The 27,314-nt window shown below is 38.9% G+C and overlaps 1 protein-coding gene across 1 annotated transcript in view; it reads right to left on the minus strand.

Annotated features, from left to right (window-relative positions):
• The window catches only part of CNTN1 (contactin 1), a 249,933-nt gene that overhangs the window by 146,164 nt on the left and 76,455 nt on the right, over nt 1-27,314 (minus strand). The window contains exons 2-3 of the mRNA XM_054085331.1: nt 27,093-27,138; nt 2,537-2,644 (exon numbers count right to left, since the gene is read on the minus strand). The gene's annotated coding sequence lies outside the window, so the exon portion shown is untranslated. The remainder of the gene's footprint in view (nt 1-2,536; nt 2,645-27,092; nt 27,139-27,314) is intronic.

Below are 27,314 nucleotides of genomic sequence, written 5' to 3' on the forward strand. Positions count from 1 at the left end.
GAAAACCCCAGCCAAGGAGGCTAAAGATCACGGTCCCTTGTGAATTTCAATGGACCCTGGATACTTCTCTCAAATGCCGTGGAAACTCTAGCCATTATTTCTTAGATAAAATAAGTATTTCCACTTATTTACCGTTTATTAGTAAATCTGTTTCCCCATTAAGCACAAGTAATTTAAGTGCCTCAGATTCAGTGGGGGGAAAAAATGAGGATGTTGTTAGAAGATCAACATTTGTTCATGACACTGCGAGTGTAGCTGTGATGCTTTCTATTTATGATAGTTAAAGAAGATAAGGAATGTTTATTCACGGATACATCTGGAGACTGTAACAGAGCACTGAAACAAGGAGCCATATTTCAGTAAACCACATGTGCTTTGAATTCACTATTTGAATGTGCAACCCTTAACTGTACACACGTCATTCCCTCTCACAGAAACAGGTTTCCACTATTTTACTTAGTTCCTGGAATATAAAAAGCTGAGTATTCCCTAATTAACCAAATGAGAGGAGGTTAGGAATTTTTTTTCTGCAGTTAGTTATTCTCTTTTTTATATCCATTTTTACGGTTGAAAGCCTGCCAAATCTGAAAGTTAGGCATTTCAGGTGATATTTTATGGCAGAAGCACAGAAAATACAATCAATCCTCCATGGCAAATGATGAATACATTAGTATACATCTTTCTGGTTACAACTGTGTAAGCTCTTCCCTGATGTCACTGCCACCCCCCTGGCTTCCCTGCATGGAGCTCCCACGCCCAGAAGTCTGTTTGCACTCAGCACACACAAGATGCGGTGTTTGCCAGGAAATATTTTAAACCTCTCTCTCTCCCTGTCTCTCTCCTCCCTCTAGGTGCTCCTCTTCCCTATCTGTGTATTTTTCTTCCCCAGGATTCATCTCCTTTCTAGAGCTTATGTGGCTACAGTCATGGGGCCATTGAGCACCTCCCAGACCTGTTCTGTGACTCAGCATCTCACAAGCCTTCAGGATCCTATAAACCGGCACCACCTCTCCCCACCAGCTGAATATATTCCTTATCCATGCGACAGCCAGCTTTCCCCGGAGCAGGAAGGGAAAGGAATGTAAGGATGTACCCCTGGTCAAGAGCAGGTGGGGCGCAGCTTGCCAGGGTGGTCAGACACTGGCAAACCTGCAGGGCTCTACAAGACATGCACTCCCACACAGAATGGTGGGTTCAAAAATGCCATTTCAGCCCGATGACTGCTTTACACATTTCAGTCAAGTGCTATCAACAATGCCTGATGTCTGGTACAACATTTTTCCAGCTGATTGTTAGGTAATTAACAACCAAACACACACTGTTTACTGAGGTAGGGGTCCATATGTGTTTCTGTGCAACGTGGCATAAGGACTCAGGGATCCAAAACTGGCCCATCGGGTGTTATTAGACGTAAATGTGAAATAACAATGCAAGCTCAAAATAAAAAGGCATTTACCCAAGGAACGATAGTATCCTGTTGTCACTGCCTGTAATGCTTACTGGCAATGCCTCGCTCCTTTCGATCATACAGCAAGCAGCTCGCAGGCTTATTAAACTAGCTGTTTCTCAATATTCTGTGAAAATATATCTCCTTGAAAGCACGGGTACATATTCAGGTTACTGAATGCAGAAACTAAAGCATTTTTACTGTTTTCCAAAATATGAAAATCTGCAAATGCACAAAATATTAATGATATAGAATTTTTTTAAGCATTTATTGTAGTAAGTCATTTAATAGGCAAGAAAAATGTAATTTAACTTCTTTTAAAACATGGCATCTTTACTGTACATTTATATGGGGTAGACAATTTTCTTGAACATATTCTAAGTTACTGAATGTGCAGATAAAAAGAATGTAGAATGCTCTTGAAATATTTTTTTATTATTTCCAGCAAATTACATAATTAGAAATATCTGTGCTTGTACATAAAATCTCCAACAGTAAATAGCTTTCTGAAGGACAATAAGGACAGGCTTGTCTACTCACTGAATGACAGCCTAGACTTTCATCCAAACTGTAACAGTTTGATCATCTTACTTATTTACAGGATAGCCAAGCAATAGATTCTGGGACCTCATTTGCCTGACACACATTCTACTATAGCTTGCAAATGCTACAGAAAATTCACGGACAGAAAAAAAAAAAAAAAGTCAATTAAATTTCATTGTCATTATTCTATTAGGACCTTTAATGAAACAGATCATGTTATTATATTGATTATCTTGGTGACTGTCCTGCCCCTCCCCACAATGCAGACAACTACAGCAGATAAAAATTGATCAGAAATGCACACTGTTGAACAAACTGCAGGATTCAAAAAGTAGAACACTATTTACTCTCAGCAATATTTAAATAACCATTTCAAAATAATCAGACTAGTAGGATCCATGTAGCCGTATCCACCCGAGAATCCTGACTCTGCATTCCAGCACAGATATCTGAGTCAATGTAACCACACTGCATCATCATAATCCTGTCTCAGCATATTCCCTCTTCCACACTCAAACCCACAAATAAAAAATACCCCCTTTTTACCTTGGATGGTGAGTTCCTGCTTGTCCTTTTGTTCATAATAACTATTCCAAGTTTGTATCTTTGAAAAATGCAAGGATGGTTGCACCAATAAACTTCACAGATCCTCTCCTGCGGCAGAAAGAAAATTCAACAAAAAAAAGAAAAGGATTCAAACTGTGACCTCAGAGCTAAGCACAGCCGTTAGCATCCCTCAGCCAACCTTCCGCAGAAAGCAGGTTAGACAGCAGGAAAACTGGCTCTGTACATGGCTGCAATGCTTTCAAATCAAGCATTCTGTGCTGTAAGCTCAGGGATTTATATCTTCCTAAATAGGCCGTCCCACTCAATGCTGCTTGTGTGCATGAAAATATGAAGCATTTCACTGCAGTCACTTTATGCAAGGAACTACCCCAGTCATTTTTACAATCTCTGTCACTCTGCTCTGAGACTAAAGAATGAGCACAGTCTGCATAATTCATGCATTAAAATCTTCTGTGCACTTCCTGCAGCAACTGTTACATCCAGTAATGGGATATTGATCAGCTCATCCCTAAAATAATCGGGGCTGGGCAATTGCTTTGCTGCAACAAATGATATTCCATCCAACGGGGGATGCAGACACAGGCTTCCCCCCTGCAGCACTCAAGCATAACTCCAACATACATGGCGTGGCATTTACATATTGCAGAGTGTTTAATTTGGACTCTGCATTTCTTTGACCTTCGCAAAATGCTGCATTATCTGAGCCCTTTATTTGAAGTCTGTATTCCCTGCAGCCTGTTTCTGCTTTTAACTCTACGCGGCATAAGAAGCAAGTATGCTTTCCTAACACGCATTGAAAGCACAGTGACCCTCCAAAAGCAAAGAGCAAATATCAGAGCTTTCTGCTCCACAACACATTCTTTGCCCCACATACACCTGCACCTTGTTTGTACCAGGAGGACAGTCTCAGTTGAATCCTTTCATTATATTGCATATATGATATTCTATCTGAATAGAGATGCACATAAGCATCATTTTTGTCCAGCACAACTGACATCATTTGTATCTGCTAGAACAATTAAAACAAGCCCCAAAATTTCTGCTTTCCCCACATATCCAAACGTCTTCCAGCTTTTTCAGCACACTCCCTTTTTTTGCACCTTTATCATTTAAACAAGCCTCATCAACACTTTACCAACCCTGTCTCCAGCCCTGGTCTCTAGCAGCCTCTCAGAAACCCCACCCTTTGCCTGCCATGTGCTTCTCCCTCCATATGCAGGAAAACCATGGCTTCACTACTTTTCCAGAAGGAGAAGTTGAGAAAAGGAAGACAGATAAAAGGAAACCACTAAAGCCATGGATGAGGTGAAACTCCAAACCAATATATAAAAATAAAATAACAAGAATCTTTGTTACCCTGTTGCTGACAAAGAGCATAGTCACCAGAGTATGAACCACATAGACCTGTAGTTTCCTGAAATCCCTGTAATTATTCCTTATTCTTAATGGAGATTAGGGCTGATATCACTAAAAGACATTATCACCACTAAAATAAAGAAATGGTTTTGAGGTTTATTTGGAAAGAAATTCAAGAGGCTACTTAGATCTATAATCATTCTTTCTTCCTGGGATCAAAGAAAGCAAAATTGGCTAAAATAAAAAAATTTGATAGGACTGCAGCATGAACGGAGACACTCCACATGTTGATGAAAACCTGAATCTGTGCTAAACTATTGACTCTTGCAACTGTACACATTCAGAGTCCTCTCAAGTAAGTTAACAGAAAATTGTCTGGAGCTGCAGGATTTGGCATACAGTCTGGAAACTGGAATGAATGGAGGCTTTTTTTTGGAGGGAAATCAGGAAGAAGTTTTCTTGGTTTGTCTCTCATGAAAGCAATCAACTTTCAGTATATCCACTCTCTACTGTTTTCCATGATGCTAAGGCACACCCATAAATTTCAGTGAGCTGGCAAAGGTGTCTCCAAGAAATCACAATATTCCTTTCTGGTATGTCCATTCTCAACACCTACCAGGGCTGTAACAAAACAGCAGTTAATCTCTACTTTGTGATGCATCAAGAACAGCAGTTTACGTGGTCAAATTCTTCACCCATTACCATACCCCAGATGCTGGGTCACAGTCATCTATGACAAGCATTAAACTAGAAGTTACAAGCCATATCAGAAAACGTGATGTTGTGAACCTGATTGCTTAATTAATCAGATTAGAATGAGAAGAAACCTCACAGAGATGAGATTCCTGCCCCAGGTCATGCAGTCCCCATGAGCCTGTTCTGATCTTACTCTAATCAGTTACAAGTGGCGAGTTTACTGGGAAAAAATGCTCGTGTAGGCACTGCAGACTAGCTCATCCTACGCTTACCATTACAGGGGACATCTGCCACTTCTTGCTATGTCGGGACTGTGCTCCAGATAAAGATGTCTAAATTTAGATAGCTAGCAGTGTGTGCCTACACACAAGGAAGATGCCAAGCCTCTGTCAGAAGATTGTTAGAAGCTGTTCACCTATCCAGCTCTTGTGTTCTACTTAAGGGGGAGTTTAATCAATCCCATCTCTATTGACTGTATTGTCTAGGTTTTTGCCGATTACGATCTGACTGCAGACATGTGAATCACATGTAGGTAACAACACGTAGACCACTCAATTTAGACATCTCTGTTTGTCACTGTATCCATCCTGCATGTGATTTAACAGAGTATTTCCCTGGCACAGGGCAGGAGATATGGAAATTTTGGGCATAGGTACACTTTGACATCTACTCTTCCCATACAAGCTACTTTTAAGATTCCATGGAGCCTTTGAGCAATTGCTTAAAACTAATTTCATATGTAAATGTCATGGTACAATTGCCATTTTGGACAGTTCTATCCAGAACTTCTAGGGTGTAAAGTAAGTCTTCCCTCCATCAGAGAACTTCATAAGAAGCACAGACAAAAAAAAGGCAAGTTGGTGACACTTTCTTTGGAAGATCACAAAGATAATTCCTTCTAGTGGAAGCTGTCCCTGCCCATGGCAGAAGGTGGAATTAGATGATCTTTATAGATCCCTTCCAACCCAAACCATTCTATGATTGATCTATGATAAGATCAGTTTTATTATCCAGATGGATAAAGTCTAAAAACTGTGTTTTGTTGAAGTTACTGGTATCAGCAAACACAAATATGAGTTTTCACTATAGACACATTTCATCACATTGAAGTACTGCCTACACAATTCATTTTCCTTTCACAGAGAAAAGAAACCTCCCTAGTGTTTAGCTTAGCCTCATTTGGTTCTGCAGCCCCCATGACAACTTTCTGCTTTCTTTCAACTCTATATAGCTATAAAACTACTGCATGAAGTTCCTCTCTTCCTTTCCTGATGGCTTTTACCTTTTTGCACTCAAACGTAGCAGCTCTTGAAATCTTTAACATTTGTAGTTACCAAGACTTCAGGAATCAGTCTCATTTTTCATTCTTCCCCTATGTCAACAGTTTTTCATGGTCAGGAGTGTTTACCTCTGAGGTTTTGCCTTCCTTGACACATTCTTATCCTGATCTCTTTAACTTTTGCTTTGAATGTCATTCAAACAAACAACTTCATGATTTCTTCTATGCTCAGTGGAGAATTGTTTGGTCTTCTTTCCTCTTAAAACTTTACTCTGGTACAATCTCATCTATAAACACAGTGTCAACCACCATCTCCTCCTTACACCTCTACTGCAGTACTCCAACACTACCACCTTTTCAAACTGGTATCTCAGCCAATATATCTGACACTGTAATTCCAGGCATCAGCTTAAGCTCAGCTTAAGCCCAAAATAGCCAAATTAGGGGCTTTATTACCTGCCCCCACAGTTCATCCCGCCAAATCCTTCCTGAATCACTGTGTACAGCAGTATTGTCCTAGCCCACCATTTAAGACACCTGTCTGAATATCATCTCCAATCCCGATCATCCTTAGGTCGTCAAATCCAGACCAAGCCTTGCAGAATCTTTCTGCACAATGTTGCTTCTATACAATCTTTTAATGTGCACTTAATTAATACCCTTAAGCAGATCCTTATTATCTCAGGACTAGAGTAATACAAAATCTTGTCCTCTGGCCAAGACAAACACAACACCTAATCAGAGTGCTGCTGCAAAGACCATTGTACCGGTGCATCACTCCGATGGTATGACCTCTCTCCTTACATCCTTCCACTCCGGTCTTTGGTATCTCAAATACAAGCAACATCATGTTCCCTTCCATATTCTGCATGAATTATTATTCTCACTTGGTACTAACAGCCAACTTAGAATTAGTGTAAAAGTTATTTTTCATTAGCCCCCTGTTAAATTTTCAATCAAGCACTTCTGTGCTTCCTCCCATTACACTTCATACTTTGGAAGAACTCCCTGCCACACCTGCAGAGTCACTGCATTGTCTTCCTTCAAATCCTTCCTTAAAGCTTGTTTGCTATGGTAATTACAAAAAAAAAATAAAAAAAAAAAAAAATTGACAGCATGTAGGCTGCTCAGAAAAGCTGAGACCGCTGTCTGTCCTCATGGCTGATTTTCTTTCACTGTTTCTTTGCAATTCCCCATCTGTCTTTGCCTTTTATGTTATACTTCCACTCATAATTACTTATGAGTAATTCTCATTGGGAGAGGGGCAGACTTTCTGTTTTGTTTGTTCAAAGGGGTCTCTGGTTGATGACTGTATCTTTTCAGTACTACAGTAATCAACAGTGCTGAAGGGCATAGGAGACTGGGAATCTAACGGATTATCTAATAGAATCTGGGGAAACAGGAGTAGCATTTGCACTGTCCCACAGTTCCTACAGCGGAGTCATATGAGGCTGAATGAAATCAAGGGTACTAGTTCAGTCATGTAAGCTGAAAACACAATTTTATTCCTCTATGGACCAGTTTGCTAACTACACTTAAACACAATCCCCAACAAAACAACTGCTTGTTCTGCTTTACTGTTTAAATCAGTGCTCAAAGACACTAGATATTAATTACTTATATGAAAATGCTTTCTTTAATCATTGTTCTGAAACAGTGAAAATATTTAATACAATGATATAAATTACATACCCATATAATTGTCCCTAAAACATCTATTATAATGTAGTCTATCATATAGCACAGGTTTAAAATATCATACTATGAATTATATAATATAGAATAATATAATATAATATCTATAGTTATTATTACAGTAGTCTACAGAGTACTATATTTATCTACCATTTTTCAGTTGTAAAAAAGGTTCCAGATATACTAAGAAAAATGCCACCTTGTATGTTCCCGTACTCTATGTGAAGTCTAAGCCTTTCTTCTTCTGTGGAGGTCCTCAATATGAGGCAGTTGTTACTGAAAATATCATTTGCCTTTCAAGAGCTAGCCACACATACAGAGCTGGAGAGTGTAGTACTTTCATGTTCTCCTAGGCTTTTGATTTCAAACAGCAACAAAGGCTTTATCCAAGATAACACACAAAACTTCCCTCCAAATGCCTTCCCACACTTACAGAATGATTTACTTCAAATCACCGCTGCTCCAAAACTAGAATGAAGTGCAGCATGACTTGCTGCTGTATATCTCTCTACAGGCTGTCAGTTATACCGATGGGAAAATTCTGTTCTTTGGGCCTTCACTACACCTTTTTTCTGGTCACTTCATTATCCTCGGGGCAACAGCCCAAGCCCACTACAGCACTGAGTCACTGCATAAATTTTGAGCTCTTGTGCTTAGCAGAAAATGTGTTTGATATGATCTTTTCCTACGTCCTCATCACTACTGGTTTTGCACTCTATTCTGTATGCTTCCTTTATGATGTTTCTGACCTCTGGATTGATTTTTCTCTCCATCATTAGTTAAGAACACTCTTCGTTCAGTTTATTGGTCCTCATCCATCACACTAACAACCTACATCTCTGGATAAACAAAGCAAGCTCTTATACTTGACCCAGTAGCAATTCCCTGTGGGTTGCCTGGCTTTAAAGCCCTTCCAGCATCCTCATCCGAAGACCCACAAAAATTCGGCGAACACCACAGGAATCCACTGAATTATGTGTTTTGGTGAAAAGTGGAAAAAGACATTACCATGAGCAGAAATTCAAGGCCACTGTCTGTGCAGAGCATAGCAACAAGTTCACGGCTGCCAGCTCTCTAAGTGTGCAGTCCAAGCCAATGAATGTTTCCAGTTGACTGAAACGCTTTAACTAAAAGCTGTTTACCATGCAAACAAGACAAACTGCTGCATCCAAAGATCTTGCTGAGGCTGCTCTGAAAAGAGTTGGGCGGGAGGGGGGTACTGGGTGAGGGCAGGGACGTGGGCAGAGAGGGGCCACGGGCAGCTGGGCGTCCCCTCACCTCTGGGGCACGAGCCCATGGCCCCTGCAGAAACAGCGCGGGGCTGGGCTGATTGCAGCTAGGGCAGCCGTGGACCGGCATCACTGGACAAGGCCATTCTGATGGAGCAGGTCTGAGGTCCTGCCAAGATGGGCAGGCGGCGGTGCAGGGGCAGCAAGGAGCCAGGCCAGACACAAGCGCAGCTGAAACACAGCTCAGGGAAGGCATATTGCATAGTGCTTTTCAGAGCAAACTGCTGTCCTCCCCATCACATCAGTGGAGGAAATAAGGGTGCCTTATCCTACAACGACCCACTGAACACAGAAGAAATATATTATTTGCTTGCTTAATTTTACTCCATTCCCTGCTAGCTCTGCATGTCACACCGCACTTCTGAAGGAAGAAAATGTCAGTGTGTTCCTTGATACGCAGCATGAGATAGCATTTGGCTGCATGCAAATCACAGGAAAAGTGAGGTGGGAGGCCGGTATTTAATTTTCATCCCCATGTCAAACATACTTGCCAGTCAGTACCACCCAGTGTTTTCAAATGCAGGTCAACTTAGATCAGGAGCTTGCCAGTAAAGAAGGAAAAGTGACATAAAATAAACAGAAAGCCTCCTACTTCCCTGTCACCAACAGCCTGCGTTGTCAGTAACAATCATCCTCTGCTACTCACAATAGGCACACAGCCCTCTCTCCTTTTTGCCAGAGCATGGCTTTGACTTTGCCATCACCATTTGTTTACAGTTATCTGAATCAACAGATGCTCCACTACATAACACACACCGTTAGTCCTATCTGACCAGAGAGAAAATAAATATACAAATACATATGGCAAAATGAGTTCTTTTTAGCTGGTGAACAACTGTATTCCTCCAAATAAAAAATGAATCAGACATTCCATTTCTCCCAGGAAGGATCTGCCCCTGCACCAATATCCATTCTCAGGTCATGTTTATAATCTGCTCTCTCCTTAGAAATGTTCTGAAAGAAATTACTAACTGCAAACACACAGATAATATAAAATAAGCAGTGCTAAATATGTGTCATGGATTGCAGGGGGGAAGACCCTAGCGAGTAATGGAATTAGAAAGCTCAAGGGTTGTCAGTTAAACACAGGAAACCTTTGAACTGGTGTCATTTATTTCTGAAAGAAAAGTTCTTTTTGGTCAAATGAGTAAAGTTGCACAGTTTACTTACAGAAATCAAAACAAATAAAAAAACTCAGAAGAATAATTCTAAATGAGATGATAGTATCATACATACATCTTTCTTACATACATGTAAATGTTTGCTAACTTTATTTAATACACAAAAATTAAGCTGAAATTTTCACAGATATATTTCAAAACTCCAAATACTAAGCAATTTAATGTAGATCGAGTATTTATAGTCATTGGATGATTCTTTTTTCTGCTATATCTCCAAGACCAACTTCTTTCTTTTAGGCAGATGATGAGAGTTGCAGACCTGCAATGGTTATTGCACTGCTTTTAGAGACACTCGCACAACTTCACTGGTCCTATGAAGGGTGATTAAAGAAAACTTCCACAAACGTTTTCTTTGAATTACTGAGGTCTGCAAAAAATAACAGTAGCTCCTCGACAAAAATGGGAAATATGTTTCATATAAGTTATAAGACTAAATGTTGTGCCTTATGGAATACATCAGCTAAAATACAGTAAAAAGCAGCAGTCACAATACTGCATGTTGATAGCTCTCCCTCTAACTAGTCAGGTAAACAATCAAAATTCAACTGGTCGGGCCTTTGGGTTTATAGAAGTTAACTTCTGTCTATTCGTTTTACTGTTGTAGTATTAACTGGCAACAGACAAGAACAGACCAAAACATGTTCCAAATGAAAGGAAGCTGCAGTGAACAGCTTAGTGGACGTCCACCATAAGCCATTATAATATCTCTGTGAAGGTAAGCAGCAACATTAATAAAAAGCACAACCTGTACAAGAATACCAAACATCCAGGCCTCCTAGTTATCCCAGGTGAAAATTTTAGCTTCTGAGTAATATCAATAGATATTTTATTTTGGCTTAATTGTATGCTTGGGTGCTATAATTTTTAGGGTTTACAAAAAGTGATGAACTTTGTTCTGTACAAAAAGCTTTTGCTTACAAAAGCAGTACAAATAATGAATTTGTGATCAAAACCTGAAATATAATTGCAGATATACAATCTGTCACTTAAGATTTGACTAGATGTGATTGATACAGCCCATGTGTTCTGTAGCAGTTTCATGATATAGAAGTTTCACTAAATTCACATAGAAAACATTTATCTGTTCAAGCATGAGGATGATCTAAAATAAGAGAACTGAAGAACTGAACAGCTTTAAAAATACAGAACAGAATTTATCCGTTACATAAATAATACATAAATGTATTTAGTACTCTCTGAAGAGGAAAGAATTAAGTTAATCTTGAACTTAAAAGTGGAATTGGCCATATTCCATCACTTCACCCTGTTTTCAATGTACTTTCTGCCAATAAGCATGTAAAAAGTTTTGTCCCTGTCAGATTGAGTAATGTCCTACGATAAGCTGACAACAAAGAAGCAGAGGAATTTTCTAGGCAATTCAATAATGACCTTACCAGGGTATTTTCAGACTGCTGATATGTTATCAGCTCTTAAAAAGCTGGCAATCTTTTGTGATAGGAGCACTGAATTTGCTAGATGTCTCTTACCGGAGTCTTCATCTCATTTCCTAATATAAGGCAAAATTGCTGCTGTGCTGCACAAAATAGGGAGCACAAATTAGTGACATTTAAATGACCCATGTAAGCTGATAAAGTGTGGTCAGGGTTAGAAAAATCATGTTTTTTAACCTTACAGAGTCCAATTCTGTTGTAGATCTACAGGAAGTTTCTATTAACTTCAGCAGGACTGCAAGGTAGTCCAACTGTGGGAAATATTTGTTTCTTAATGATTAGTTATGTATATCAAACGAAATACAAAGCCTTCTGCTGTCTCCATAAGAACGAGCTGAGATATCAATAAATGCTGCTGTTGCTTTGAAAGGAAAAGCATGCCTTTGATTGTGACTGCATACTGTTTTCTCCACTGCACAGGAGGGAAAAGCGAGCTCTGCAAATGCACAGAGTGAGGAACTAGTTTTCAAAGCCTTTTATTTTAATGTTTGTGGGGTTTTTTACCTACAGTTTTTCTTATTTATTGAGATACTTAGTCCAGTTAGTTAAATTGTGAAACCTAACTTATAAATCCCTTTTGGTGCATTTGAGCATGCTATCAGATAGGAAAAAAGATGAAGTTCTGTTACCTTGGGTTTATCACATACATGGATTACAGAAAAAGCATCTGACTTCTCAGTCCATCCTTCTGTTACCAAGGAATACCTCTCAAGACAGAAGTATCCACAATGGCTTATTATTTAGTTTGATATATATAGTCTCGTTCAAGAAAAAGAAGCATTAAACTGGTATTAGAGGAAACAGTAACAAGTAAACAGAACAAAGTGCAGTGTTGGACTTGTCAGAAAAATGGCACAGAACAAGACTGTATTTGTCACAACAGGAGGAAGACCAGAGACCACAACCACCAGAGGTGAACTAGAGACAATATGTGGCTACTGTAACTCCCTGTGTGGTGCCACAAGGTGTCTGAAAGTGCCTACACTGTTAATTTTAAAAGAACACTTTAAAAACTTTTCCAAATTGACAGTGGTACAAAGAGTTGGAACATAGCTCTGTCATAGCTTTTGCCCTTTCAACAGACCAGGTCACTTTCCTGTTTTTTTCCTTTCAAAAATCAGACACCTACCATTCTTATTCCTAAAAAGAAAATAAATCTTGTAGCATCTCTGACTTTTGTGGTTCCCTGTTTGCTGGCTACTTCAGTCTACTCATGGTGCTCCAATGTTCTCCACGTCCTTCGTGGCTTTCCTTCAGCCACGGCATCAAGCTTCTCTCTAGGACATCAATTAACCTTGCAGTGGGAACAGTGCTGGTACAGAAAGCCAAGGGGTGGGGTTGTGATCAGACCTGTGGCAGGAACAGACACAGCAGGCACAAAAACCTTCGGCTTTATGTCACCCAGCTGGATAAGCAAAAGAGATTAATTGTTCTGGGTGATGACTGCAATTCTCCTGATAACAAGTTTATTAAAATAAGATTAAAAAAAAGAGACTACCAAGTAGCATTTGATTTTATATATATATATGTCTCAGCCTTACACAAGCAGAATGAGACCTCTCCTGGACACCTTCAGTATTCAAAATCACCACTGACAGCAATGGACACCAGCAGAGTCTGTGCTGAGGCTCTTCACCAGAATGCTCATCACAATGGACATGCAAATATCAAACCAGAAAGGATCAAGGGGGTTAGTGCTACAATTTTTCTTCAACATCCCCCTTTAAGACCCATAAAAATGCTTGTAGAAAAGTAAGAAAAGATTGTCAAAATGACCAGGTCTTGGTTTTGTCACTTACTAAATTAATTCTTATTCTCTAATTCCCATTTTTACTAAAACAAAGACCTAGATCCAAGGTCCTTAGTTAGGTCCCTAACTTCTGTCTGCTGCTTTTCTATCTAGATTTGGAAAGGAATATATTTTTTACCTTTTCAAATGGTAATTTTTAAAAATCAACTCAGATTGTCTTGCTTTCCTCAACAGGGCCAGTTTTGAAGATTCATTGTCTAAGCCCATGTGATCAAAACAGCCCACCTTCAAATCACAAAGGAGGTAATAAATAGTAATAAATATATTATCAGTAGGCAAGAAAGTAAATAAATTGCATTAAGATTCCTAAGGCACATTTACGAAATACGGGAACTGAGACTAATTCCTGTATGCAGTTAGACTCACAGGGGAATTTACAAAGTAATAATATCCATTAATAATTATTGGTATAATTCCATTATTCTGATTATCAAGGAAGCTTTCAAACACTCATTGGAAAGAGGTAACAATCATCTGGGCCACAATCCAGCAAAGCACTTAAAAATGTTAATTTTCATCTCTGAAAATAACCAACTGAATTTGGAAAGTACTGACATGGTTAGGATGATCTTGGCTTTGTTAAGCCTGTAATGAGAAAATCAAGTAGAAGCATTATAGAAGTAAGCCATGAAATCCTGCCAGAAATTTACCTCAATATTACACTGTTGTCCTAAATTCTCCAGGGTGCTACTTCCTTCTGGAAGACTACCAAGTAAAATGAAGACCTAAATTCTCAGTGTGGGTTCCTACCTCTCTTCTTTCCCTGAGCAGCCAGGAAATATCAGGTTCCATGGTAGTGCACACAGCACTCAGCGAGACATCCATTTCCCATCTCTTCATTCACTGATTATTAGTCTTTATTGCATACTTACATACCTACAATGTTTAATCTCAAATCATACCACCTCCTTCTGCCTACATGGAGCATGGAAAACAACCAGAACTAAAAGGGCATCATATTCAGGAGTCAGAAACTAGGAAAAGATTTAAAGGCCATTTTATTATTTATGTGTTGTGTAATGAAACAAGAAATCATTAAAGGTAGCTCAGCACCAGAAAATATGATTGCAAATATATTTAACTGCATTAAAATAATTACATTTGAGTTACTAAAAAGACTGCACTGTTGGAGCAATGTAAATGGATTGCCTGACTCAGACTGGCTGAAGATTGGTCCTAAAGGTTTCAGAAATCAATTGGAATAAAAAGCAAAAGTCCCCACACCACCACTGAAGAACATTTCATTAATTGTATGCACTTCTACATAGCTCCTAAACTTAAGTCAAATGTTTTACAAAGAAATATAGCATGGTGGTCTAGATCATCAAGTTTATCCATAGGCTATGCAGTGCAGGATCGCGAGGAGACATTCAGCTCACTCTGGAAGCAGCAGTAGTAGAGCTGTGCCCAGTCTGATGAAAGAGAGCAGTACCTGATGTGGGTGTTGCACTGCAATTATACATAACAGTCCTTCCCGCATCTGCACTGGTGGCACAAATATATTGGACACCTCTAACAAGCCATGGCATTGCATAGGCTGGCTCATACAACACACACTATAAATTAAGAGAAGGATAGAACTTAGGATGGAACAAATGTGATGAAAGACAAGCATCAGAGCAATTAGATCATGTCTAGGATTTTCCACATTTCATGACTACGCCACACTCCAGCTATGGCCTCATTTCAGATGAGACCTGTCTGATAACTCCTCTTTACTGCCTATACTTTTCCTCCTCTCCTCTCAAGGTGCATCAATTACCTTTGAAACGAAGGCTGGAAAGAAGCTGTGTTGTATCTAAGGAGCTCCTCTAACATAAAAGGTTAGCAGATGAGCGTTGGAGCATGCATGCATTGCAAGTTCAGGATCTTGGGTTAGGTGTACACCTGACAGAAGGCACACTGCAGGCATCCAGAGCTTAGCTTCAACTACTCCAATATTCTGTTCAAGAGCAGCAAGTAGGACACTAAAGAGAAAAATGTTTGGCTTTCCTTAATGAACACCTTTGTCCTAAACATTTTCTAAGCTAGTGCCTTTAAACACAAAGAAATGTATCCCTGTTACCCTCTCTCATGGAATAAACATAGACCATTCTTTGGAATTCTATGAAACTCTTTAGGTATAATATATTGTGGTGATGACCTCAATAAATAATTTATTTAAGTAAAATAAGTTTCCTTTTGTTAATTCTATATTACTTCTTTTTCATAAATCTCCTACTATGCTATTTCTTTTTTAGTATTATTTGAAAGAATAAGTGGAACTTTATACGCATATTGTCAACTTCTATTGAATATGACCATCAACTTCTGTTGACCATATTGTAGTTCTTCAGTTATACCTTCCTTGGAAGCATTTCACTTGCAAAATTAACTGTCCTAATCAAGTAATTATTTGTAAAATAATTAGCCTGTGTGTCAAAACTTTTCCCTAAGATAATCATAGAATAATGAGCTCTAAGATCATGAATTCCTACCATCAACCCAACACCACCAAGCCTACTAAACCACACCATGAAATGCCACATCTACACACTTTTTTAACACCTCCAAGGAAGGAGACTCAACTTGGGCAGCCTATTCCAATGCTTCACCACTCTTTCAGTAAAGAAATTTTTTTCTAATATTCAATCTAAATCTCCCCTGGTGCAACTTGAGGCCATTTCCTCCTATCCTATCACTTGTTACTTGAGAGAAGAGAGCAACATCCACCTCGCTACAACCTCCTTTCAAGTGATTGTAGAGACTGATAAGGTCTTCCCTCAGCCTCCTTTTCTCCAGACTAAACAGCCCCAGTTCCATCACCTGCTCCTCATAAGACTTCTGCTCTAGACCCTTAATCCGTCTTTGTTGTCCTTCTTTGCACACGCTCCAGCAGCCCGATGTCCTTCTTGTAATGAGAGACCCAAAACTGAACAGAGTGTTTGAGGTGTGACCTTAACAGTGCCAATTACAGGGGGACAATCACTTCTCTAGTCCCTAGTCTGATACAAGCCAGGATACTGTTTGCCTTCTTGGCCACTTGGGCACACTGCTGGATCATGTTCAGCTGGCTATCAATCAGCGCCCCCAGGTCCTTTTCTGCCAGGCAGCTTTCCAGCCACTTTTCCCCAAGCCTCTGGCATTGCTTGACTTTGTTGTGACCAAAGTGCAGGACCCAGCACCTACCCTTGTTGACCATCATACAGTTTACCTGGGCTCAACAATCTAGCCTGTCAGCTGAATAATTATGTCTATTCATGTTTTTGAAGAAGAACTGAACACATTAAAACAAGGAGGTATTGTCTAACCTGTTCCATTCTTTATATGACTCAAATATTTATTTTTTATTGTATATTGAATAAATATTTTTCAGCAGATGTCTAACATGATTTCTAGCTCTCTGCAATGATTACTGCTGAAAGAAAGCAATCCACACTGCTATTCTAATTAATCTTTCCATTGTATCTTTCCTTTCATGTCACAATGCTCTAATTTTACTTCCCTTACGATGCTAAATCATTTACGTATGGTTTCACTCTACTTCTTTATTAAAGCTAATTCCAATTTATGTGCAACATCATTTCTTCTGTGTCTTGCACCTTACCACAAGCCATTTACTGAACTGTCTGGCACACAGGTGGCTGAGGGAGGAAAAGAGCAGGCCAGTGCCAGTTGTGTCTATGTTGGGAACCTGCATCTCTGCTAGAAGCCAAATTCAGCAAACTTTACAGCACTCTGAAAGGCTGTTCACTCAGAAACATGTTATTTGATTTTTTTTTTCCACCTTCCTTCATTCTCATTAGTTTGATGCCCAAGGCCATCAAGGTTTTCTAAAAGCAAGACTTTTTAAGTAATTTTATGCTTTATTTTTAGAAATTATTTATAGTACTTCGAGCTTTTTCTCACAAGATAAAAAGTAAATACATTGTTATTAATGAATATAAGAACATAAATCACTAGCTCTCAGAGCAATACCAATAACTAAGTATTCACTGTGACTCTATACTGAAATCTGATTTTTTCAAACTGTCTTCTGGAGTTATATGCTTATCCTATTTTAGTGCGCACTAATGCAAATCTCTTCAAAGACCAGGAAGAAGATTTGTGAAGCTGCAAGTCAGACTAGTGTCACAGAACAAAACCAAAAAATGGCTCATAGCTAATAATTCTAAAAAGAAAGTATGAAGCAGAACAGCTTTAGCTGCATTAAGCATAATGTGCAAAGATTCTCAACTTCCCACTCATCTCAGAGGCATCTTATCTTTAAAACTGCGTATTTTGAGAGTTCAGTAATTACATTACTTGAAAAATGAAATATGAATGGTGAAATTAAAGATATATATGTAACCAATTGTTCTGTGACCAGCACATGTAATGAATCATGATTTCCTACAGACTTAATCCTATTTCTCTCACTCCCCTTGACCAAAGTAATTCCAGCTTCTCTCCCACCACAGGTACTTTCTGACATCTTTTCTGGTCAGGATACAGCACCTGCTATGCTTAGCTGGAAGGGCAGTAATGTCAACTGCTGCCAAGGAGAACACAGAGCAGCTTTCCACTCAGCAGGGCACTGCTTTGGGTTTTTCCTCTTTACTGAGCCACGGACATCATAAAACTTGTAAGAACTTAATTATATTAAAGACTCACAGAAGACTTTCTTTTGATGTTGTGGGTCTTTGATCAACAGTTCAAAATCTGATAGAGAGGACTGACAGACAGAAAGTGATAGAAAAATCCTTTTTTCCCTAGGAAACAGTAAAATGTTACATGACATTAAAGCTCCATTACCTTACTGATGTGGGCAACAGTAGCTCTATGAAAATTTCAGGGGCTAAGCAAATTTACTGAGGTATGTAACATAAGCACCCTGCACAAAATAGTTAAATACACATTAAAATGTATACTTTTAAATGTATATTTTGAATTTTATATATACCCTAGGCACTATAGGTTTATATACAATATGTACATGTGTATGTAATTATATATAAAGAGTGAAATAAAATAAAAAATTTTTTTGAATTTTATTGATATTTGGTTGGGTTTTTTTTCTTAACTCTAGGCCCTCATCAAAATAGAACCAATCCAAATGGGTAATGAGATACTTCTGATCCTTGCACACTCCAGTACTGGGCGGTTTGAGTAGGAACTGACAGCAGTTTCTATCACAGCTGGCTTTGACCTGAATCCCAAGGCTCTGATATTATGCCCTTTAAGACCCAGAGTTGCTTAAATCCTTTCTTCCTAAAACTCACATAACTGTATATTATAGTTGGGGGAAAGCTATGAAAGCCCTCTGACACCCTTCTGCTCCCTGCACTCCTAGCAGGGAATTTCTACATTCCCCTTCCCAGCCATGCTCTGAAAGGCATCGTTCAGAATTGAGCAGTATTGCTGGCAACCAGCTGCTTGTTTTACCCGTAAAGTAATCCACGGGGTGATTGCTCCTGTCACAATTTCCTAGATGCAGTTTGGTTATTACATGCAAATGCCTCTTATGAAATGAATATACAAAGCTAAATGAAAGCCTCCTGTCATAACAGAGTTGGTGATAAAGATGCTGCTCACAGATCCAACACCAAATTCACACAGACATATTCCCAGCCTGCACAAACATCATTCACTTTGAAAAGTATGTTTCTCCATTGTTCTATAAAACATGGGAAGAGAGCTCAGAAATACACAGGCAGCTTCCCACACCTTAAGTATTATCTTCAAAACAATTTTTCTGAGAACTAGGTTATCAGGAGTGACGTGACTGACAGCAAGCTAATGCTGCTCAGTAATGTATTCCTTAATAACTCACACGTGATCTACCAAAGCACCTAAGTTACTTTATCGCTTGAATATTTTAACAATAGGCCTGAAATCTCACTATCATTCACACAATTTTTCAAGAATGTGACCAGCTGGTTCAATACTGCTTAGCTGGATTTCTCTACAAAAACTGATAAAAGGAATTTTGTAAAGTAGTGCTGCAGTCACAAAAATGCATATACATCCAGAACGTATGTAAGGCATGCACACAGCCACAAAAGGGGGCAGGGTTCAACAGCTTATGCAAGAGGCAGGCTTCAATTATAAGCCACAGCTTTCACCTGAATTTGAACTTCAAAATCTATTTGAAAGACAAATAAAGTTGAATATCCTTAACCACCATCAAAGGCACCACATATGCCATTGTTCTGGTTTTCTATTGCTTTTTCATTTAAGATTAAATTCTATATTAATGCCAATGCATGTTGTGGCTATAGGAATATATTTTCATTTAGAAGATTATTTTAATCTTCAAGCTCTGTAATGAAACAGAAGAAGGAACATTTTGAGGATGCAATCTGGTCTGTGGTCATAAAACGATGTTCTGGCATCACTGTCATGTTCTTTTTTCCCTGTGCTGACCTGGTAGAGAGAGGGGGTAGCTGGTGGGCTTACCACCATCAGTGCTTCTTGCCCATGATTTTTTACACAAGAAAATTACTCACTGTTTATAGGATTACTGCATTAAGCATATTTTTGCTAAAGTTATGAACAGGCTGATAGGAACCCATAAGAACTGTAAGAGGCAGATATGGGACAAGAGCTCATACCTTCAGCCTTCTTTAGACAAGTCTAAGAGAAGAGAATAACTGCTGGTGGGATGGACAAGAAAGACCCTGCCTAAAATCCTGTTTCTAATGTCAGGTTAATGAGGATTGTATTTCACTGTAGGAAATTACTCCAGAAAGAAGGAAATGGTGAGAGAGAGAAAAATGAGCTAAGAAAAATGGGGTATAATGGAAAGGAAGAGGATGACATAAAAATTCCCAACAGAAAAATAGAGATAGGAAACACTTGCACCACCTAGATCATTTTGCATCCCACAGCAGAATCCTCTCACACAATTTTGCAATTTTAATATCTATTTTTGACAGAGCTCTAGAAATAAATTTAAGTTTGAAAATTAAGGTATCTCTGATACCTCTTGATTAAAATCAAGCAGTTCCTGCACGCTAGTGTCTGTCAAGCTTCTAACAGTAGACCACTTCTAACACTAAAGACCACTTCTAACAGTATTTCTTTGGCCAAGCAGGCTTCCTTTGCCCCTACTCAGATGAAAGATATGTCCAGATCTCCAGAAATGCTCTGCAGTTAAGACACAGGCTCAAGGCTATCAAGAACATCAGATGATCCAGCTAGCACAACTCTCACTTATAGCTGTGGAAGCCACCTTTCTGATCCATTAACTGCCCCACAGCTGATCTTCTGAGCGAACAAAAAGATGACATGGCTACTGCCAAAGCAGGCTCACTGCTTTCCCACCAGGCTCACTGTTTTGCCATCAGCTGCCAACACAGTTCTTCTCACTAGGACAAGAGCACAGAGTAGACAGCAGATGGCCTCTTTCCAGTACACACCTGCTAGGCATCCAGATGCAGAACTCCTAACACCATTATTCAAACTAATATTAGATTTTCCTATGTTACTTCAGCAGCAGCACAGTGAATCCTATTCTAACTTGTGTAAGTCATCAGTAAAATCTTAATGTTGTTTTGGCATTTGCAATGCTCTGCACTGAATGGGAGATGCTAATAAGTTTTTGAGAAAATTTCAAAGGTTAGAACAGTAGCCAAAACAAACTGCCTATTAGCCAAATACTTTACAGATTACTGAGAATCTCTGAAGCTTATGCTAGGCAGAAGAAAATAAAATCATGAAACGAATTGTATCTACTAGGGTAACTAAAACAGATATCATCCAGAAGAGAACAATACAATTAAAATATACCTTCCTTATATATATGCATGCAGGTATGTGTGTATAGACATGTAGATGTATGCAGATGAAAGAAAAAAAAGAGATGAAGAACACTTAGCAACACTGCTGTTTAAATTGCCATGATTTAGGATTAGCAGAGCACACGCAACTCAGCAATTTGTAATACTCCATCTGCAAAATCAGTTAGGCACTAGTGAATCATATGTAGTTCATATTTGGATCAAATTTTTATCTAGCCCTCAGTTAAAAAGAAATAAATTTCTGCCATCTTTTTTTTCCAATTTGAGGATGGTGTTATTTTGAAGAATTAGCATGAAATCTTATTTGTACCATGGAGAGCTGTATCCCAAAAACTCTAAAGCAAATTCAGCAATGACCAGGAAACCAGCTGAATGTGCACTTCTGTGGTGAAATTTTAGCCATCCTCAAAGAGAAAAGCAAGAGAATTATATATGCTAGTACATAATTATCCTTAAAATTAATATGTAATATACGTTCTTGTATTTTGTATAATTAGAACCAGTACATGATGTTAGCGATGATTCTGCATTTAGTCCTTGAATCAACACCTCAAAAGTGTGTTTAAGTCTAAAGAAAAAATTCTAGAAAAGTTATGCAGTCACATTCAAGAAAATTGGCAAGACCTAAAGAAGTTCAGCCTATATGCTTTATCCAAAAGAAAGCTAAGATGAAATAGCACATTCCACAAATACCAGAAGACAATAACAGATTTAATTCTTTCTACATTGTTTTAATGTTTAATTTATTTTATTTTAAATATATTTTAACACAGGTTGAGACTCATCCAGACTTATCATTAAAAAAAGTCATTAATGTAAACACTAATATCTATTCACTTCATCTAGAGTCTCTATATAGTTAATGAGGATTTTAATAGTGCAAGTACCAACAACTGGAGCCTCTTACTGAGATGTCTTTAAAAAAAAAATTGGTGCAATCCAAATTAATGTCTATATCAGGAAAAGGTTCTGTGGTCTGCATTGTCTACACACTGCTTTTCTGTCTTAAAACCTATGAATAACTACTGCTTTGCATAGTTCTTGGAAGCTCCAGTAAGCATTTTTTTTTTCAGAGTTAGCCTCTTTTTAATGAAAAACATACACTGTTCTTGATGCAAGGTAAAAAGTCACATATCCGAGATGCCAGAGTGCTGCAAGGCCGTTTGGTGCACTCTGTTTGCAGCCATATGAATGTCTTATTTACTTGTGAGAGGCAGCAACACATGAAAATGAGCGTCTTAAAGTCTTGCCTTGATTCAAATAGTTTTCAGCACACCTGTGATGTAACTGCCTGACATAGACACATCCTCTCTCAAGAAAAAGAGGTGATATCCATGACTCAAACCCAGCATAAATGCCAGCAGTTGGCTAAACAAACATCTGGGCAACATTCATCCTGCTGGCCCTTCCTGGGGAGAGCTGAGTGCTGGCAAGAGAACAAGGGAAACATTCTGAGCATCTACAGGGATCCTGCTCTTAATCTGCAATAAATGATGTTGCTTATGCAACAAGTACTTCTTTTGAGCAAAATACTAGCTTAATTTCCATTTGCCAATGAAGGGCTATGGGTTATTTTGGGGACTTGAATGCAGAGTCTCTCCAATACATCCCTGTTACTCTGTTTCCTCTACAGCTAATGGCATTCGTGATCCAGTCTAGCAAAGACTTCTTTGCACACCCTCAGTTAGGAAATGTCGGTGCTTGACCCTTGGTATTTGCTGCTGATGTGATAATGATCCTACTCAGTGCTTTGCAATAGCTACGTATATGCTTCAATATTGTCCCGAGCCAAGTTAAAGTGTTTTTTCACCAGTGGCAGTGGCACTCAGTAGGTGCCTTCCAGGAACCTGCCAGTCACATTTTAACCTCAAGGGGATGTGATAGTACTGATGAATGTTAAAAATTACAGTGGTAACCACATTAAAATATGCATATAGCTGCAAACACAAACTTCAATAAGAAACATTGTCGAAGGCACATAGTGCTACCTACTTTACAGTAAAATGAGTTGAAGACAGAAATATACTTGAATCAGGTGATCTTAGCTGGACATACCTTGTCTTTTCACAGCCCTTATAGTGTCAACCGCTAGAGGAAATTACAACCTTGAATATAGTTTTCTGAACAGAAAAATGGCAAGATAAATTACCTAGGCTGTCACAGTATATCAGTGTATGAATCAATAACGCAGTCTCTGCAAATGTGCAACAGTTGTAATGGATACTGCTGTGAGTAGTGCATTTGTTTGAAAAAAAAATCTGATGGTTTTCTTCTAAAAAAGTAATCACAAAAGCATGATTAACTAGACTGTTGAGAAAGCTGATGCATATCCAAACCACCTCACAGGTGAAGACCTTTCATGAAGACAATGCTATACACTTAAATTTCTGCCTCTTACACTGGCTGCGCTGTGAAAAAGAGCAGACCACTCCAACAATACAGCTCAAGGATGAGAATGTGGAGCAGCAGGAGCCAAGGCAGTTCAGTAATTAATCTCTCTTGAGAGGAATAAGACATGGTTGCACTCTCTGTACTGGCTGGCACAAACTCTTCAACAGCAATCTACTATGTGAAAAACAGACTGGCCTTTGTACTTTGTTTATGCTTTTAACAAGAGCATCACTCTTAAAATACTTCAGTAATTTGAAAATAATGCCCCCAATATAAAGGCCAGCTGCATGGCCATAGAGATTAATGTATAATAAGCAGAATGTATGCTATGAAGGCCTTTCTAGGAAAATGTTGATTTGAACTGCTTCTGCCCATCCCGGCATATTCAAATTGAATTCTGCAAGACTGTTGAGAAGTATTTAGCCTGAAGCAACAGCTACATCCAAACACAGATCTAACTCTTTCGTACTTTGGGGCATTGCAATGCTTGAGTGGGAAGGAAGAGAGTGCATTGCATTGCAGAAACAGTACAATACATGGAAAGCATTATTTTTGGATGTCTGGATATTTAATTAGCTAATAGCATACTTCAGAAAGCTTTGTTAGATGAGATGCTACACCTTACCCAATAAATTAACTAAACACCATTACTCCATCTGAATACCTCTCAGATAATATACTTGCCTCTCACCTTTCTCTTCAAATTGATGACAGTCATCATGCCTGGTCTCATCACAGAATCATGTCTTTGAATCAGATCATGGGGGAGGCATGCAACAGGCATGCAATTTGCCTGAGGCCAAATGGTGTCTAAGTGCCAAGTCCTACCAGAGAGCACTCTTCTGCTGCAGCTCAGCGCAGCTCAACATCTCTCCAGTCCTGAACCTACATAAGGCTGTCTAATCCCATAAGGTCAGAGAATAAAAGGGAGGCTGCAGTGTCCCACGATAGCTGCGCTGCCCTCCCCCTAGCCTTTCATTTTACGCGACAGGCACTGTCGAAAGATGTGATCAGGGTTATATGCTTAGCATGTGGCCTGCTCGCTCTTCACATCCCAGGAGCTGAGAAGACAGCCATGCAGGAGACAGGCAGCTTACTCCCAGATGATTCCTTCCCCAGAGAAAAGTGCTGGATGTGGAATTGCACATAAGACTTTACACCTTACCTGTGGGCAGCTCCACAAGCAACAGCACTACCTGATGGACTTGGAGACAGGTGCCCTGTCCCTGCAGGAGAGTAAGCAATGTGATCTGCCACTGCAGGGAGTGCAGGAGTCTGCACTCTCACCACTCACTCCTCCGTAAAGACTCTGTCCTTCATTTTGCCTTTTTTTTCAGCCAAATACAAGTAATATTAATCTTCACCGATGGCAGTTATTAATGAATCAGCAGGATATTGTAGACATTTTGAATTGAGACAAAAAGCATCTGGTATATTCATCTACTCCTGGGATCACGAGCTCATTCATACAGAACAGTAAGCAGGGGAACGGTCATTCTTTAATAAGAGAGTAACAGCATGTGCCATGCTGGATATGGGGTTACTGGTAAAGAAAGTATGACGACGTGCATGGAAAATTCAGTCTGAGGGACAGTGTGACAAAGGCGCATAAAATCTTTCTCAAACTGAAAAGATGCATGAGAGTGATTTGATGGAGCCTATCTCAGATACAAAATAGGCTTGAGGAATGAAAGATCTGTCTCATGTATACCTGTCCCAAAGAAAAAACACTCTCCTCCCACATCACCACGCAAGACCAGCTACTCCTCTGCCAAATCTGGCTGATGCTGGTTATAGAAGTAAAGCAAAATAAGACCCTAAGCACAGTTTCTGTAAAGGACCAAAACTATTACAGTCTGGTGTGATGTTAGGCACAGCGTGATAGTATCCTGTACTCAGTAAAATGTAGGTGAACTTTATCCCATAGTCATCAACCAAATGGAAAGACATTCACTGACTTCCAGGAACCATACCTGATCAAGCAACTGGAATCACAAATAAGTATGATTGAGATGCACTTAAATCTTTGTTATTGTAGAAATCAACTTTTTAGAACATAAATAAAACCATTCAAACAGAAGAGTTAGCTCTCTCCAGAAACTATGTAATAAATCAAGGTCCAAAGACATCTGAAAAACATTATTTAAAGGGTAGGAAATACTTGGACTGAAAACATGCCTACTATATATACTATTTCACAAGTACTGAACAATACAGTATACAGGAAGTCATGTCATTACAATTTGTAAACACAAAAAACAGCCAGGCAAATATTTGATTCATCCTTAAAGAGTAACATCAGAGATTTGGAGAATGTACGTCACAAAAAAAGCCCCACAATGCATACAAAGAATTCCTTATATTCCCTTGTATTGCACAGAGCCCTTGGGTACAGTCCTACATGAATATTCAGCACAACAGTGTGTTAATATATCAGTCAAAACCACCAAGGTTCAGACTCCCAGGAGGACTTGGGCTAGAGGTAGGTACCTAGAGGATTCACTATAGCACTACTCTGAGCTGGTGCCTTCCTTGTCCGGCAGTAGAAAATCAATGAAGTAAAAGAAAGTAAAAGATGCAGAAGTAAACATGTCAGTGCTAGATAACATTAAGTCAAGGAATGATGTTTTGCCATTAGGATCCGTGCCTTCCTCAAGTTCTGTTCTACAACAGAGCAGTGCGTTTTGCTTCAAGCATTTCAAACCATATACCAAAAATTGTTTCCAAAATTCTATTAAAATGTCTCTTCTTTATGCTTTTTCTTGAATGATCATCTTAGAAACATACACTAACTTAATGCAATTTTTAAGTGATCTCTGGGGGCAGAAGCCAGGGAAATAATGCATGCATACCCCTAATGAAAATCTAAGTCTACTCTTATATGCAGCAAGATGGCTGAGCTGCCACTGTTATTTCAACTGTCCATCCTACCAGAATAGCTTCATCAGAAGCATGTGAGTTTGCTATTGCTGTGTAACATGACTTTATAGGTAGTCCAAAGTTAGTCCACCTTCCTATAGCGAATACAGTCACCACTGAGCTATGGGCTTCCAATTGCCCGGCAATAGGTACATATAGAGACAGGTCAGGAAGACCTTTAGCCTGCTCTAACCTGATCACCAAGTACCACTTTCCATATTTCAAACACACATACATTGTAGAACCCAGTAGGTCATTTCTGAATAGTCAATGAAAATACAGGTTGGGTCCTATGCCTCTGTATTATATATATAATTTGTTGTGGCTTTCACAGCAGGTACCATCTCAGCAGTACAGAGCACTCCAACCTTCAAATAAGAACTGACAGACAAACATATCAAATATGAATTCAAACCAGGGAAGTATCTGAATCAAAATAATTTGTCAGGAGATCCAATGCTAAAATGTTATATTTCAATACAGCTAACATTTAAAAACCAATCATGTTGATGAGGTCAAAAGCACAACACTACTTCTGTGCCTAAGTTCAGCATAAAGTTCTGAATTAACAGTGTTTTTACCATGTCTTCCATTGCACTGGGACTAATAATTTGCTAATAAGAAGCTCATATCTTTCGCTCCATTATTTAAACATGCTAATAAATATTTTAAAACTGGATATAAGAATGGTAAAATGAAGTCACCAACCTCTAATAAGGTGGAGTCTTTTCCAACGCAGAGCCACAAGCAGTATCTACAATTGAATAAAGACAAGGTTCAGTTGTTTGCTCAACTCTCAATTTTCCAATTACCAGTTTAAAATTTGTTATGCATACTTTTATAACATTCTCATATATCAGCTTTTCCCAGATGTTTCCTGCAATGCATAAACATGTACATTTCCAGTTAGTCACTTTCTTACATAGAGAT

This window comes from Cuculus canorus, chromosome 1 (assembly GCF_017976375.1).
Source record: "Cuculus canorus isolate bCucCan1 chromosome 1, bCucCan1.pri, whole genome shotgun sequence".
NCBI lineage: Eukaryota > Metazoa > Chordata > Aves > Cuculiformes > Cuculidae > Cuculus > Cuculus canorus.